This window comes from Athene cunicularia (genome assembly GCF_003259725.1).
Source record: "Athene cunicularia isolate RWA chromosome 3 unlocalized genomic scaffold, athCun1 chr3_part1, whole genome shotgun sequence".
Lineage (NCBI taxonomy): Eukaryota > Metazoa > Chordata > Aves > Strigiformes > Strigidae > Athene > Athene cunicularia.
The window spans coordinates 91178671-91184060 of NW_020799097.1; the positions used below are offsets into that span (position 1 = coordinate 91178671).

The 5390-nt window shown below is 62.3% G+C and overlaps 1 protein-coding gene across 1 annotated transcript in view; it reads left to right on the forward strand.

Moving 5' to 3' along the window:
* Positions 1–1550: 1550 nt before the first annotated feature.
* Positions 1551–5390, forward strand: part of SLC29A1 (solute carrier family 29 member 1 (Augustine blood group)) — a 34813-nt gene continuing 30973 nt past the window's right edge. Inside the window, exon 1 of the mRNA XM_026844134.1 lies at positions 1551–1742. The gene's annotated coding sequence lies outside the window, so the exon portion shown is untranslated. The remainder of the gene's footprint in view (positions 1743–5390) is intronic.

Here is a 5390-nt window from a genome sequence, read left to right on the forward strand (position 1 = left end):
GTAAGATGCTTAGTCTGGGAGCTTATTCCTCCAGCAGCACCTGTCAGCACAGGAAGAGAGGGTCTCTGCAAGGTGATTCCTGCTAAGGGGTGGGGGGAGCTTCAGGTGAGGGGGGACCCTGCAGCGGGGTTTGGTCCTGTGAAGCCTTAGCTGTCTGGTGCTTCTCACAGTGATGCTTTGTCCTGTGATTTCTCTGTGCCTATCAAATCCCACAGGGCACCTGGGCCCTTTTTCCCTGCTGCAGGAGCTCAGCAGGGAAGCTGCTGCCAACAGAACAAACCCTCCTGCCTGCACAGCCCTGCCTGCCCTGCCTAGCCTTCCTCTCTCACAGGATAGCCGCTGGCCCCGGTTATGGCAGGTGGATGCTACATGCCATGGAGGGGGCCAGGGGAGTATGGCCAGACCCTTAGGGCTTCCTGCATCACAGATATTTTGCAATAACTGCACCAGGCTATGCCAGCTTCAGCTGCCCTAGGGGAAGAGGAGCTGGCCCAACCTGCCCTGAGTGTGCACTAGTGCCAGGGGGAGAAGGGGAAGTTTCCGGGGCCATAGGTACCAGGGCCTCCCTCCGTTGGGCTGTGAGGCTTGGCCACGCACACCCCTCGCCTCCTCATACACACTGTGGAGCTTAAAATAGACGTGCTGGCTGCAGCCCAGCTCTGCAGCAAGGGCTGCGAGAGGAGAAATGCTCCCACCAGCCCCTCTCCCTCCCGCAGTGTCCCCAGGTCTGGGGACAGGCACTGTAGTGGAGGTGAGCATGCTGGTGTTACTGGCAGAGGGGCTTTCTCTGTGCTCCCAGTGAGGGGTGGGAGGAAATGCCAGTGAGGGGTGCTGCCATGTGGGTGGGGGTGTGCTTCTTGTGCTCCCCCTGTGCTTTCCCACCCTCCACTTGGCTTCATCCCACTTGGCTCTGGCACCTGTTTTTCTCCAGCACTGAAGCTCAGCTGCCTGTGCTGCCTTAATGGGAAGAGTGAGAGGGATGGCAGGGCTGGGGGGGATGCCCTGGGAGGAGGCCAGCCCTGGCTGGGCCAGAGAGGAGGCCGAGGCACGGTATTCACAGCTCCAGCCGCACATACCAGGAGAGCAGCCGGTGGGTAGGCGCCAGTTCATTCCTGAGCAGCTGAGGGGCCCAGTGGAGGGAGCAGCGGGTGCAGGGTGCTCTGTTGAGGGCCTCCCTGCCAGCCCGAGGGGACCAATGCTGACCTGCAGTGGGGTGGGGGCTCAGCAAGTGTCCCACTATGGCCCGAGTCCAGCACAGCGGCATAGGGTCTCGTCTGTCACCGTAGAGGTGCCCCTATACCAGGGACGATGCTGGCACTTGGGGCACCGCTCTCAGTGCCCAGGGCTGTCCCCCTTGCACTGGCTGCATTGTGTGTGTGTGTCCCCCCCCCCGTGGCAGCTGCCCGATCGCAGCCTCCCCTCTCCCCTTCCCCGCGCTGGCGCTCGGCCCCGCTGCAACCCACTGACGAATCCCGCTTGCAGTTCCTATGGCAGAAGCCACTTCCCCCCCGCTAATCCGCCCGTGCATGCAGCCTCCACCTGCTGAGCCAGCGGGAGCCGTGTTCAGCCGGCCCCAGCCAGCGTCGGGGCTCTGAAACCCGCTCCGGCTGCAGAGCCCGCCAGGCAGTGGAGCCTCCACACCCCAGTCCCGCCGCTGCAGAAAACCTTGACCCCACTTGGCATCAGGCAGCGAGGAGGCTGCAGGCAGCATCGTCTGGCACTAGGATTGCTGAGCCCTCGAGGTAAGGGCAGGGTGCAGGCAGGGGGGTGAGCAGAGCGAGCGCTGTCCCTGCTGTCTCTTGTTCCTCTGGGTGTCAGGGAGGGGGGGCTGGCTCCAAGCCCCGCTCTGCCGAGCCAAGGAGTTCTCCCCCATTTTGACTGCACGGCAGCGCTGCTGCAAGGTCACCCTGCAGCCAGGTGCCTGTGCTGAGCTCCCAGAGCCTCGGGGGACAGAGGTCTGGGACCCCGACTGGGACCTGGGACTTGCCAGTGAGGTGGCTGCAAGGAGGGTGTGGAGCCTGGCCCTGCTGCAGGCGGGGAGTGAAAGCGGGGAGCTGCTGGCACCCTGCCCTCCTTGCCTGGGCAAACTTGTGGCACAGCGATACCCCCCTCCCAGGGCAGAGCCCCCCGGGGCAGTATTTCCAGGAGGATGCAGGGGCAGGAGGGCCAGCCATCTGCTCTAGGATGAAGGGTGTCACTGGGAAAAGCCAGAGCACGGGGATGTCAGGGCTGTGGCAGCAGGGTGATCCCAGCAGTATCCCTCTGGCAGCTGCGGGTGCTGCAGCTGGGGGGACTGAAGCAGAGCGGGGTGCAAGGCAGGGTTAGGCAGGGGTGGGAGCACAGGGTTGCAGTCCGGCCGGCCCTGGACTGGGGCTGAGGGCTGTCCTGCACCCGTCTACGCTGTGTCCTTGACGTGGCAGGCAGTGCACTAGGACCTGGCGAGCCCTGGGCAGGCATTGCTGGCAGCGCTCTGCCTGAACAGTGTGGGATCTTGCCTTGTCAGCCGGCAGCACCGTGGGAAGGAGCCTGCCAGCTCCGGAAAAAAACATGTAAGCAAGCGTGGCTGTGCCCCTGGCCACCCCGGGCCAGGCAGGATCTCCCTGCGCTGCGTCCCACGGGCAGGGACACGCTGGCCGGAGGGCTGGGGACTGCCGCCGCAGGTTGTAAACAGGGCACGGGGTTAAGGGCCGGTGCCTGCTGCCACGGGAGTGAGTGGGTGCTGGGCAGAGCAAGGACCCTGGCAGCAGTGCTGGCAGCACTCCGGGGAAGCCCTGGCACACGTCCCACAGCAGCGTAAGGCAGCCAGGGTTGGGGTGCTGAGGGGGGTGGCAGGCATTCGGCAGGTGCTTTCACCCCGACGTGCTCAACCCTGCACTCCTTCCTGCCTGTACTGGGTGCTGCTGCCTTCCCCTCCCTCTTTGGCACCTCGCACGGGGCTGGGCAGGGGACCTGTCCGTGGAGATGTGGGTGGCACCAGGACAGTTCCATGGTGCACCAAATGCCTGTCCCCCAACCCCCAGCACCAGCCAGCTGTGTATGGTGTTTGGCTAGCCTGCCCGTGGGGATGTCACACCAGGACTGGCACAGCCACTTCTTCCTGGGCCCTGCCACCTTCTTTTATCAGTCCCAGCCCTCCCTGAGGGCTGGCTACCTCCCTGCCCTTCCAAGTCCTGTATGTTCCTGTATGGCCCCAGGGGTGCCTGCACTTCAGAGGAACCCACCAAGGAGCCCTCCCTGTTCCTGGAGGCCCTGGGGCTGTGCCACCCCTTGTCTCCCTGCCAGGGCTTCTTCTGCAGCCCCATCCACCTCTCGCAGGCCCTTTGTCCCCATAGCCAAGCACTCTCTCATGACCCTTTCTATTTGTAGGCTGACCACTGGGAGCTGGGAGCCCGCCCTCTGCCCTTGCACCATTCCCCATGCAGCTCCTTCCTCCCCAACCGCTTTGTCCCCAGCTGCCCTCGGCGTGATTTGGCCCAGTGCAGAGGTCCTGGCTGTCCCCGGCGTTCAAGCCTTAGCCAGAGGCTTGTTTGCAGGAGCCTGACCTGCAGGGGAAAGACGAAGATACAGGCAGTGTAGGGTTCATGGCACGGCCCTTGCCCTGCATCCATGGTGCCTCTCAAGGTCAGGGCACTGCTCTGCTGCCCTGGTAAAAGTCTCATGTGAGAGGTGATAAAAGAGGGTCACTGCCACTGCTTGCTGTCCCTATCCCTCCTGTGCCCCAGTGCTACCTTGGGAAGGGAGCAGGCGCTGTAGGGGCTGCAATGGATGGGGAAAGGTAGGGAGCAAGGGAAGCTGGCATGGCTGGGGGCTAGGAGACAGTGAAACTCATATGTCACGGTTTTGCAGTCCCATTCAGGAAAGATGATGGAGGACACGGTGGAGGAGCATGGCCACGTGCTGCTGATGACTTGCTTGAGCTGTGCCGGCTGTTGCATGCACAGATATATAAGGAGCCCCCGCTCCCTGCCAGGAGCAGCTGGAGCGGCCCCAAAGGCGAGCTGGGCAGCACTGGGAGCAACAGAACAGGGGATGCAGGCAGCAGCAGCAGAGCAGCCTGTCCTGCATCAGAGTGGGCAGCCCTGACCTGAGCTACAGGTAGCAACAAGATGCTCCAGGGCTTGCTGGGAGGTCAGGCTTTTGTGGAGTTCTTTTACTTGTCAATAAGCAATATGCCTGGCTTTTTGCAGGGATCCCAGCACCTCCATAAGTGCAGCTAAAAAGTAGGGCCAGCAGCAGCACTGCACGCACTGTGCAGCAGCTCAGCCTTGCTGCGAAGCTTCCAGGCTCCGCCATCCCTGGACACAGCGCTAGCAAAAGCCAGGGTGAGGCTTTTCCACCCACCTTCACTTGCTGGAGATGGCAGGTCCTGTGAGGAGAGTGGAGAACGCAGGGAGTGAAGGGGGATCTTTGTGGGAAGCCAGCTACTGCTGTTGTCAGGGCTGAATTTTCCCTTCTGATTTGCCAGAAAGGAGATTTACTGGGTCTGGGTCACAGTGTTAGCAGAGCAGGCTGTCTCCCCGGATACTTTCTGTGAATCCCAATCAGCTGAGGATGGACGTGTCGAGTCAGCCTCAGGCCATGAGCCCCTTCGGAGGCAGTGCCAGGAGCCCCAGGAGCCTCCTTTGTCCTTGAGGCACTTGGCAGTGGCACAAGGGTGCTCCTGGGTGCCTTATAGCCTGGGGCTGTGGAGAGAAGCAGGCAAGCTGCCTTCTGAGAAGAGAGCTACTCCAAGAGGTGCACCTTGTGCTTTTCCCCATCCTATCCCACCCCATCCTACCCCTGTGAGACTCTGGACGCTCAGAGGACCAGGCAGGACCCCTTTCTCTGTGGCCTGCAGTTGAGCTGCAAGCACAGCCCCACAGGAGAGATATTGTGCTCAGGGTAAGTGTCACTGTGTTGTGTCCTCATGTCGTCCATCCTGGGTGACGGCAGGACCCGGAAATCTGCTTCCTAACACGACCCTCACCCCTCTGCATGGTATGTTACCTACAGGCAAAAGCTGCCCTCCTCCTTTACACTTCCTTCAAACCAAGAGCTAGAGCTTCTGCCCTCGGACTTCCCTGCTTACCCCCCAGATTTCCTGGCTCTCACTCACGTCCAGGCCCCGCTCTGCGGCACAGCCGCGGGTTAGCACAGAACAAGCAACAAGCCCTCCAAATCTGCCCACATTTTGGGGTGCTTGGTCCCACTTTGGGCACACGTCTCCCAGTGCCGGCGGCGCCCCCATCTCCCTGCTCCAGCCCACTGCCTCCTCATCCTCACGGTGGGCCTGGGGTCCCAGCGCTCAGGCCCTTGCCCGCCCTTCCCTAGGCCCCCATCCGAGGGGCGGCTTGGGGTGCTTCCCTCTCCCGCCAGCCATCCGCTCCCCACTTTCCCTAGCATGCCCTGCG